The 11,610-nt window shown below is 41.5% G+C and overlaps 1 long non-coding RNA gene across 8 annotated transcripts in view; it reads left to right on the forward strand.

Moving 5' to 3' along the window:
• Nucleotides 1–9,753, forward strand: part of LOC147598695 (uncharacterized) — an 81,007-nt gene extending 71,254 nt beyond the window's left edge. For 7 of the 8 annotated variants that reach the window (XR_015260275.1, XR_015260276.1, XR_015260274.1 and 4 more), the window contains 2 exons: nucleotides 3,898–4,131; nucleotides 9,661–9,753. This is a non-coding gene — a long non-coding RNA (uncharacterized LOC147598695). The remainder of the gene's footprint in view (nucleotides 1–3,897; nucleotides 4,132–9,660) is intronic. The other variant, XR_015260280.1, reaches the window with a different exon arrangement.
• The last annotated feature ends 1,857 nt before the right edge of the window (nucleotides 9,754–11,610 follow it).

Here is an 11,610-nt window from a genome sequence, read left to right on the forward strand (position 1 = left end):
GCAAGTGCTGTGAGCCAAATTAAGATGACACAGAGGTAGAAATGCTTGGCCTTCTCTAATTGTCACCACTGCTGAAGTGAATGTATATAACAGCAGGAGAAACATTGCGGTTCTCTATGACTGGTAAACCTGAAAGGTCTGTAGATAAGGTCTTGTACTCTTATTCTTTGTTTTCTCCAGACCACAGCAACTCATCTGTGGTGTAATTCCATTTGCAAGGCTGAATGCATATTTTTCCACTCCAAAATTTGCATAATACTTGGTCACTTAGAGCAGAAGAATAAGCAATATCTGAGATTTCCCTTTTGAATTATTTAGGAATCTACCTTTACTCACTCAGTGTATAAGGCTATCCCTAAATGACCCACCTACACTAGATGTAAAAGAATGACCTTCTTGTCCCCTAAAAGGAGACCACAACATTAACTGCAAGGATCCAGAGTTACAGGATATTTGTACTGCTTAATTTTTCCAGGAATCATGGAACTGTCTTTGCATAATGGAAGGTCATGTGTATGGAGGGGAAATTCCTTTCAGATCTACACAGACATCAGGTCAAAAGTTTGTATTGGCCAAAAATGTTATTGCAGTTGACCAGGGCAGGCTGAAAAATGGTGGCCAAGAAAATGCATGCTCTGGAATAAATAATATGGTTGATGTGGCCAGATCTAACACACATGTATGTCAGGATTAATTCCTTGGTGGCTTACAATTATTTTCACTTTACATTGGCATAAACAATGTAGAAAATGTTAGCATTTGTGCCATCTGCAGAGCAAATACCAGTACCAGCTTGAGTTGTGCAAACTTTTTGTGTGTTTGTCCTATAGCATGAACAGGAGCACGGCTTCCTTAAAGCACAGAAATGTCAGAAACCCTATCACCAGGCTTGTCCTGATAGCTTTAAGTGCTCTGCAATCAGTTCTTTCCTATAGTTGTATTTCTGTATTTCTATTTTGGATAATTCAGGATGCCATCCAGTCTCCTTTGTCCGATGAGTACATCAGGCCACCTATAAATCATGAGCTTGCAAAGGATGAGACAGAGTTCTTCACCTCCTCCCCAATTTTTTTTTTCTTTTTAGCAAGGTTTGTTACCTCCATTTGACAAGTTGGAAGCTGAGACAGTAAATGACTTGGCCAAGGTCATACAGGAAATTTGGGATGGATCACCAAACAGATGATTACTACTGGTTTCTAAGCCAACTCTCAAACCACTGGACATCCTTCTTAATTTCCAGACTTTTCTGGCACTGCTACCAACTTTCTAGTCCAATTCCTTAGCAACACTGTACCTCTTTTTCCCTTCATTTTTAAATAAAGCCAACCTTGCAAGGTAACATACTAAAGCAATCAATAGGTAGGTGGTAATTTCCTCAGACAGTTTCACTTCTCTTTCAGTTCACAACTTGTCCACCAAGAAATTTATTCCTTGCTTGGAGCGCTTCACTGAATCATTTCTATTCAAAACTATCTGTTAGCACTTTGCTAAGCCTCAGACTGAACATCTTTGATCCACCCATTTCAAGATTAGATGGATGACAGAACTCAAACCCTAGATCCAAAAACATCCATGTTTTGGAGGTATATTCAAAGCTCAAGCCTGGATTTGGCTCTCAACATGGTTACTTTGATCTGACTTCAGATCTGAATACCATGTCCTGTGACATCTGTTTCTAGAACAAAATCTTGTGTTCCTATCTCAGTGAGAGCTCTTAGCCTTGATGAATGCCTCAGTGCATTTCGTGTGGGAAATGACACCTACTGATCCTCTCAAACTTGATTCAGAATGGTGTTCATGTGCAATGGGTTTTTTAATGGTTGGTTGTTTATTACTGACATGGAGGCCTAGAGAATTTGGCATTTTGACAGAAGTAAGTGTGCAAGAAATCTCGATGTTGTGTGTTGTTCTCGTTGTGCTCTCCCTCGTGCGTACTTTCTGCGCAGGGTGTGCAACTTCTTCCCGCTTCCTAGAAATCAAATCACCGCGGCTCCTCCCCATTTCTTTCCTGTCCCCACAGGATGAGAACACTGTATGGGTTTTTCCTCATGGATGGGAAAGCCAGGGCAAACTGGATCCTGTGGTCTTTTGCACTAACAGCACTTTGGTGGCAATTCACTCTTTCCAGGGAATTATTCTAGATTTATTCACCACAAAGCATCCAACCATAACAACTCAGTAATTTTAAGGCCTAAGGAAAAAATGTAACAAGATGTTAAAAAATTTTGGTTTGGGATAATTGGGAGTTGTTTATATCCTTGTACTGCTGATTATGTTGTCATATACCACCATTACTGGTGTCCTCAGGAACAGGATTATCTGCTTGGAAACAAAGCCTCCGTTTTAACCACTTAAATGCTAGTGAATGTAGCTGATAAATGGGAAGAAAAATACTGCCATGCTGTTACTTGATCTGTCAGATGCTCAAAAATCACAGTGGTAAAGCATGAATTAAAACATAGATGGATAAATTAAACATATACTCACTGTAAGTTTCACGATAAAGCAGAATACTGTGGTTTTTCTTTAGGGCGTTTAAGGCAGAGTCTCCCCACTGCACAGCAGAACACAGCCCTTGCTCTTCCTGGGTTGGAAAATAACTTTCTGTGCATTCAGGTCATACCAGGCTTTCCAAGCTGTATCTTCCTTGGATTTTATACCCTCCAATTATTTCTGGGTGAATCTGGAATTCACATCTCTGGCTCATGGTTTTTCCCCTGGCTCACTGAAATGCCAGAGCTACCCATGACGTCAGATGGGTGGTTCTTGTAATGGAAATGTGTTGTATAAGATATGGGGCTTGACAGTTCTGCTTCTCCTCAGGTTCCATGTGAGAGCTGGAACTGCTATCTCCTTCTATCCTACTGGAAAGGATTGTACTGACCAGACTGGGGCTACATGCTCTTTACAGTACTTTGACAGTTAAGTAGTAGTTTCAGTGTGAATTACATTTGCACTCGTAAGACTTTTTTAGATTTCCAGAGTGGCATATGAAAGCTTTGCTGTGAGCTTTTTCGTGTTTGGTGTTTTGTTTTCTTGGGGTGTTTTGTGGTTTTTTAAAGGCACTGTCAATAATATGAGTAATAAGTTGTAATGTTTTTTACTCTGAGGTTCTCAGCAGTAATTTCCCTCTGATTTCATGGGAAGGCAGAAAGCTAGATGCACTTCAAGAGAAAGCATCGTCTGCATCCAGTATTTTCATAACATCTAATTTAAAGTACATCTTGAATTTTTTTAGGGAAAAAAATCTCAGCAACTGTAGAGAGGAAAATGAGCCATTTCCTTAGCTTGAACCTGCATGAATTAGTGGTAGAGTGTTGATCTCTAAGCTTGCAGTTTCTGAACCATAAAAGCTGTTTATTTCACCCTATAAAAGAACATTTGAACTTATATGGCTATTTAAATTTAAAAGCTATCAGAGAAGTGGGTGGGGAGAGGAGACGAAGAAGCTTGAATCAGTAATTCAAGCCTGTAATACGATCTTCATCTGCTGCGTAGCTTGCATAGAAATCCCCTTCAATGTGGATTTTCTGTGCTCGTAGCAGTCCTCCATGCAGGAAATATACAGTATAGATTTCCAACATTATCCATTATGGTGGCAAAGCTTATAAAGCAAGCCATTCCGTGTATATTCCTGGTGATCTGCAATAACAGGATATTCTTAAGTATGCATTTTAAGAAGGAAAAACATAACAAGACCTGGCAGAAATTAGCATCTGCAGTGACTTTCCAAAGGGAGTTGGGGGAAAAAATCTTTATTAATATGCTCCTACTTCAGGAACAGCAACAGTTTTGATGGAAAACCTATCTACCTACCTATGGTTTCTCTTATAGCTCAATTTCAGGTTTGTTGTTGGTTTTTTGTTTGTTTTTTTTTTTTTCTGTGTTTCTGTGCAGATTGAAAATGCTGGGACTAAAATTGAGTCTATCAAGTACCTCCTTGGGTGAGCAGAAGAAAGTCTCAGCACCCTCGGGAGAGAGATGGCGTGTGATGGGGAGGGACCACTTCGTGCTGTAGACAGGGCAGGGATGGAGGAAGCCTGGGTCCTGCTGCAGCACCCTCCCCACTACATGATGGCTTGTTGCATCCTGAAGAAAGCAGAGAGGGGCTTGTGCTGATTCAAATGTGAGGTGAGTGTTTGTCCTTCGTTCCGGGGTTGAGCACGGGGAGGAAAGCCTTCTTGCACCAGCTCTGGAGCTCATTCACACGCGCGTGCACACACGGCCATTTGCAAGCAGCAGCCTTGCTACAGCAGTCACCTTTAGTGAAAGGGATGAGAGATTTTGATTCTCTCTCTGCAAAATTGATAGAAAATGGTCAATGCTTTGAGAAGCTGTGCTTCACTTGAGCTGTGCAGGCCCTTTCTATACTAACTATTCCTGAACTTGCAGTACCTTGCTAAAAATAGTTCAAAGCGTAACCATGAGCTCCCTGCACTGTGATCCTACCAGTTCTGTATTATTCGACTCACCATTCCTTTGAAAGTATTCATCCTTCCCCTCGTAAAACTTAAATCAGCTCATTCCTTGGTCCAAGAGTTGACATCATTATGATGTTACATCCTATGTAATGGTGTGAGACCTGGAAAAGCATTCACAGCAAAACCACGCGGTGAATTGAATTTGCAGTACCTCAGCCCTTGCTTACAGTTTAATCTCCCTCCCGTCCTCTGCGTTTACTTGTACATTTAAAACCTGTGCGGTTCCTTGGAAATACTCCACGGTAACATGGCAGCATGCTGCTGAGGATGTATCAAGGGTCTTTTTAATGTTCCCGTTTTTCTTTCCATGACCCCATTTGTTTTACAATGTTTGTGAGAGCAGAAGTGATTGTTTTACCAAATTAAGCTAGTTTTCTTGCCAGCAACAGTGGCTAGGATCTTGTTGACAGATTTGGAAAAGATTATTCTTTCAATACATTTTGAATGAATTTTCTAAGGATGTCTTCTGTATACAGTTTCCAAACTCAGACCACATTTAACTAGTTAATATTATACGGTGACAGGGACAAATTAGCACCTTTCATTTTCCTATCAAAATTAACACATCTCAAGAAGACATTTCAAGAGCTACAGATCTCTTATTTAGAAATACATGTAGGAAACTACTTAAATATGTTGAACTCAAAATATCGCCCCAGATAAAGTTTGTCAGTTTTGTTACAGATTTCAGAGGCCTCAGAATTTTACTCATTTTGCTTACATTTATTTGGAGTTTTAGAGTTATCTTTTTTTCTTGTGTGTCTTTTGTATGATGATTTTTTTCTTTCCGATGGAAAGCTCTCTTTATAGTCTGCTCTGAAACCCATGTCTCATTCTTTTGCTCGAGGGTGTCCTCACGGGCATGAGAGGGGTTTTTTGTTTGTTTGTTTGTGTGTGTGTGTGTGTGTGTGTGTCCCTGCCTTTCATTGATAACCTGGCCTCTGGGTTTGTTTCTTCTTCCATCTTTTTCTGAATCTCCTGGAATTGTCCACAGCTAGAAATAGGCTAATGGGCACAGGGTGCATAGATGCTTACAGTGGTAGTGAGAAGCTCCTCAAGCTGCTGGCTGACGTGTATTGCCCCCGGTCACGTTGGCAGGGATTGCTGCAGTTTGCTTTTTGTTGTGCCGCTCTCCGGCGAAGGACACAGATTTCTCCCAAGACACTGGTGGCATTCAAGGCTTTTGTGCTGAAAGTTTTTTATAAGGTACTGGAGGTTTCTGAATGGCTTGTGTTTAGGTGGATGTTGGGGTTGAAGTTCTGAGTTTAGCATGATGATTGCTGTGATGGCAGGGATGAGATGGTCCAGGCAGTGCTTCTACCTGTATGTTGCTGTGATGTTGGGGGATGTGATGATGTATAGGGCCATTTTTGCTGTCAGATGAAATTACTCTTTTGGTCATTTGTGCTCATTGAAGCTGCTATGCAATGTAATTACATGAAGATTCATATTTTTTCTCCCAGTTTTGGTCTGTGCAGATACCTTGGGTTAACGGAAGAGAGGATAAGAATCCAAGTCAATGTGTCTGTGTATTTCACTTTTCTGTCTAAACATATTACAGTCAGATTCTCATTTATAGTAAGCCCACTTGCAATATTCTGGCAACATAAAGGTGCCTTAGCAGGAATGTAAATTAAAGCCTCTTTATACTTTTAATAGTGTTTGTAGTTTCACTTGGCTGCAGTACAGGAATGACACATGTCTATACAAATGGCATTTGCTATCCTGTTGATGGCTGCTGATATTCTTTTGCCTCTACCCCCTAACTAACTAAACCATGAGTTTGCTGCAGTCCTGGCTTTCCAAACTCCTTAATATGTGCTGTTTTCTTGAAATATCTAAACTAAGATTTAAGATTGAAGTGATTTTTCTGTCCTTCCTTCACGTGATGATCCTCTCTGTGTCTGTGTGAATCTCTACTAAATGCCCAGTTCTACAATGCCCAAACAGATTATTCTTACCACGTAAATTGCTTAAACTGAGGAGGAAGGTTCTTCAACTCAGTATGCCTTGTACAATGCTGAGCACCCTTTTCTTTTTCAGGTTAAGAAAAAGAAAATCTCTTGGGAGAAAACCTGTATTATGGGCTTTCAAAGCAAACATCTCACATATTTTACATTAAATCATGCCAGCTGTTACATGTTCAGGTCCATTTTAATTTCTAACCATTAAGTTCTTCTGTACTAGTGCCTCACCTTTCAAAGGGGAAGTATTGCCCTAGCTCATCTAAAAGGGATGCTGCAAAAATGAAGAATGTTCAAAAGCTCTACAGTTTAAAGAGCAAAGAAGTGAGGGACCTGAAGTACAATACTTGTAAAGAAGCTGTGGGTGAACTATGTAGACCTATGGACAAAAAAAAAAAGGCCAATATCAGCAACTATCTAATATATTTCAGAGCAAATACTGCTTTTGTAATGTCTGAAAGCATGTTGTAAGCATTTTAATATGTCCATGGTTGTGTTCTGACTGTAAGGTCTTGTGCTAAATTACCACATGTTCAACAGCTCAGGGCTCAGAAAAGCCATGAAAAAAAAGAACCTCCAAGAAGAATCCAAAGTGACGTTTTGTTTGTTTGGACTTTTTGTTTTGTTTTTTTTTTTTAAATAAATGTTTAGTAAATGATGACTGTGAAGTGCATAGCCTTGAGACTGCCCTAGAAGAATATGTAATGCTGTTCCCTCTCATGGAAATCTGGGGCTCTCCAGTGTTTTAAGTCTCCCATTCCTTCCTTTTCAAGGTCATGAGAACTTAGTCCAGAACCTGTTTGTGGTCTAGGACTGACTGTTAACTTGTCAGAGTCTCAGTCCGTATTTATTTTAAACAGAGTATTACACACAGAGAGAATAGGAGGGAAAGAAATGTCTCTAGCTAACTAAAATGGCAGCATCTGGAGATGCTAAGGAGACTGAGATCTTAAAATAATTTATGTGGGGGAGAAAGCTTAGGGTCTCAGTGTAGGTGAAATGGCATAAGACATGAAATGCAAATATTTATAAGATTCTGTAATTTAGTAAATGGATTCTTAAAAACTGCGAGATGAATAGCCTCCCCATGTGTAATAAAGAATGTGACGGCACTCTGCAAACCTTCAGAGAGCATAACTTAGTGCAACAGCATTTCTGCAGAAAGCTCTTATCTCCTCTCTGCTCTTAAGTCCTCCCTGCTCTCAAGTCCTCCCTGTATTCTTCCCGTAGATGGTGCAAATCTTCACTGCAATGCTTTCTGTCCAGACCAGCTCTTCACTACGTTTCTCCTTCCAAATATCATTTGAACGTATATTTTTCTGCATTTCTAGATTAAATATTCTTCCTGTGTTGATAGGTGACTCTGGAGGAGTTTTGTGAGTGACTGAAAAGATAAAGCTACCCATTTTGGGAGCAGCTTGCACGAGGAGCACTGTACAGTTGAAAGGGGCTGTTAGAGTTTAATCTGTCTGGTTCTGTCACCGAAGCTCAGCTGTCACAGGTTGTTTACTTATCACACTGCATTGCTGTTTTCTGAAGGATAAAACGTTCCGAAACCAAACAAACTCATAAGTCAAGAAGAAAGAAGGCCTCTGCTGAGTATCAGTTGCCCTGCGTGCAGAAGAGAGGAGCTGCTCGCTAAGCTAGAGGCTTCTGAGTCCTCATTAGTTCCTTGCTTATTGTGGTCTGGCAGTGCCCGGGCTGCCGAGCTCGAAGCTGATGACAGGGGAGATGATAAAGTGTCTGCTGAAGCCGTACGTGGCTGCGGGTCGCTGCCTCGAAATGTGAGAACAAAATGGGTCCGAGCGCTAATGACTTTCAGGTGTGCAGGCCAGGGCCTGTCAGGGCAGTCAAGGAATTAGTGCTTGGCACAAGGTGCAGACCTCTTGGCTGCCAAGTTAAACATAAATGGGGCCTCGTGTAAATAAACAAGGGCAAAGTGAGCTTTTACTCACACTAGATTGTATATCCAGCTTGTACGCACACACCGAGCCCATGGCGTGCGTGCACACGCAGCAGCCCCCTCCTAGGGCAGTAAGGCAAGGCTGGATGGTACAGCTGTGACAGGCAGCTCCCCAGCACCATTTCTCATTCACTGGCCAAGGGGACGAGGCCCCTGCCTTTTTAGAGTCTGCTAAATCTGCTGGAGCGTTGCTTTTTTCTTTGCTTCCTTTATCACACCCATGGACCAATGCTTATCCTGTAGGATCTTACCTTCCTTCACTTGGAAATGCTCTCCCTGGTCTCCCAGGGTGAGTCTCCTTTCAGCCCACCACCTCTCCTTTTATATTCCCAGCCCTCTCTGATACACACCAAGATTAAATTTCTGCTTTGGCCTGGATTATATTTTCCAGGCCAATATATTATACCACCTTCGCACTCCCCTCTCTGCCCCATCTGACTTCCATCCTACCCCCATAAAGATTATTAATATAGCCTGTTTCCAAAAGATTTATTAGCAGGGGCCAAACTGGTGCCATTTCCCATTTTAGTAGAGCACTGAAAATAATCCTAAGGAGTGTGCCCAGCTATAAAAATGTACTTATACTGTCATATTTGCAGTTTCAAACACGCACCACTTGATAGTCTCAAAAGTGCTGTTTAATTGGGTTTTATGGGTTCTAATTAATTATACCATGTAAAAAAATTACTCGTCCCATTACAGCTTTCTGTGGTTTACTCTGAAGAGCAATGTAATTTTGAGATACATTGTCTTCCTCTATCTCCCTGCCCTCCCCACCCCCCCCGCCCCCACCTTTCCCAGCAAGTTTCAGGAAGGTTTAATTCTCCTTAAACCCAGGGAAGAGAAGCTGGGAGAAAGCTACAATTTGTTCAGGCAACACATCTTTTCCCAGTACCCATAAACAGCTTTGAATGTAACTTGAAGTGATTCCATGCTCCTTCTGATGAATCAGGCTGGTGAAATTATGAATAATCTTGCAACTTTCCAAAAGGTCTGTGATTTTTGCAGAGACTTGAACATGTTTGCAGCTTTATATGCTGTGGATTATTTCCTCTGGTTACACAGAGGTAACAGTAAAGGAAGCTGAGCATGCGTGCAGGTTTTTTTTTCTGGATGAAGGTCTAGATTGAGATTTCCCTCCACGACACCATATGAAAATAGTGTGTTAAAGGATCCGGATGCCTTTATGGCATTTTGGTTTGACTAGCAGCAAAGGAAACCGTTCAAGTTAACTTTCCGTCCTGTCTTGCAGAATCATGAAGCCTGGATTATTCAAACAAATTCTGGGGCAGTCTTCTGACTTTTAAATGCTTCCTGGAATGACTTTGTGAAAAATGAGCAGCCGAGCAGGTACACTTGTGGTTGTTTAAAATATACTCTTATATTACATCCATCACTGTAATAAATTAAATCTCATGAGGCAAAGCATTAAATACAGTAGAACTGAAGTAGACAAACATTGTATCTTATGGTCTATGAGTTTATCTGGAAATTAAGGAGTCAGAGTACCAATTAATGAGAAAAGACAGGGCAAAGAAACCTCTTTAATTTGCCTTACATAGGCAAATGCTACTTATTTCAGAAATGTCATATCACACTTCAAACAATGCAAAGCTTTTTTTGTGTGTTTGATGGATAGCTCCAAAACTACACCACCCAGCCCCAGGATGGAAACTTGGTGGGATGTCCCAGGTCACCGGTATTGCTCTTAGCACCAAAAGCTTACAATTCACAGTGTGACTGCACAGATGAGTGTTCACTGGAATAAAAAGTTTATTAGTCATGCTTCACTAATTCACTTATTTTATAAAATAAATAACCAGCATGTCAGTTGCTGGAAACTTGGACTGTCCTGGGTGTCCAGAGCAGTCTGCTTCATGCTCTGGAGCAGGAGCAGTAAGAGCTGCCAAAAAAAAAAAAAGAAAAAAAAAGAACCACAACGGTCACACACATTACTCATCGATCTGAAAAGTAACAAATTCAATGCTAAGAACTGTTTTTATAATCTTCTCCTGTAGTAAAATTAGTTAGAAGACATTTTAGTACATGTATCTAGTTAGTTATGTTAACAATAACCAAAACCTGCAAGGTTTTTATGGAATGATTTAGCAAAACGGAGCCTGAACCAGAACCTGAAAATCTCCATGCAGTATTTGGGTAAGCCCAAACAAACCTGAATATCTTGGTGTTTATACAGTGTTTATGTTTGCTTTTACATGGCTTTTACTGCCTCAGAAAGCCATTTATGGGGAGGAAACAATGTGAAACCTGCTCTTCTCATACGATCCAGAGATTTAAATAAGTGGAATCTGCACTTTCATGCTATTCTGTCGCCGTAAATTACTCCTGGAGGCATTAAAAGGGCTGGTGAAAAACACAGTAATAAATACCCAGACCACAAATACAAATGTTGCAAACTGCTCACACTGCTGTAGCGACAGCAGCGATGGGGGACCTCGATACCTGTTTCAGCGCTGCTGTGTGTGGAGCCTCCTGTTACGCCACTGAAACCGATGCTAAAAATCCCATTGACTTTTCTGACAGTATCGTGATTGCTTGGGAGCCGACCGAGTTACTCTGATTATTACAGAGAAGCAGAGGAATAAGGAAAATGAAGGAGGAGAATGAATACCAGCTGCAAAAGGATCGTCTAGCCCGTGTCACCTGCAGCGGCTCCCTGCCCTGGGCGGATGGTGCCTCTGGGCAGGAGCAGGGAGGTTGTGTAAGAGAGGGGAACGCTGCCAGGTCCTTTCTCCTGACACATCCCAGACCACAAGTATGGCCCCTGCATCTGAGGGAAGAGAAGCAGCAGGGGCACGCGTGAGTCATGGCCCTCATGACAGGGGAATTCCTCACTGGCTGCTGGCAGCCGCGGGGCTGAGTGGTTGCCACTGCCGGAGCGTTACGGAAAGAGCCGTTCTCAGCTGAGAGCTTAATCCTGATTTCTCACCTCCCTTCAAAATAGAAGATCCTGACATAGGGTTTTGGGTTTTTTTTTTTTGGATCGAACAGTTCTGATGTAGTTCTTCTGATGGATCCTTTGTGAACTAGGAGCCCAGGTTCACAGCAAGCCCTAGGGTTTCCTTCAAAGGCATCTGGGTCAAGCTACATTTTGCACTCTTCTGGTCCCCTCAATAGAAAACACAAAATAACAAGATATAAAGCAGTGAAACGGCCAGACTGTCCAGCTTGTCATGACATT

Source organism: Chlamydotis macqueenii, chromosome 16 (assembly GCF_036417535.1).
Source record: "Chlamydotis macqueenii isolate bChlMac1 chromosome 16, bChlMac1.mat, whole genome shotgun sequence".
Classification (NCBI taxonomy): Eukaryota; Metazoa; Chordata; class Aves; order Otidiformes; family Otididae; genus Chlamydotis; species Chlamydotis macqueenii.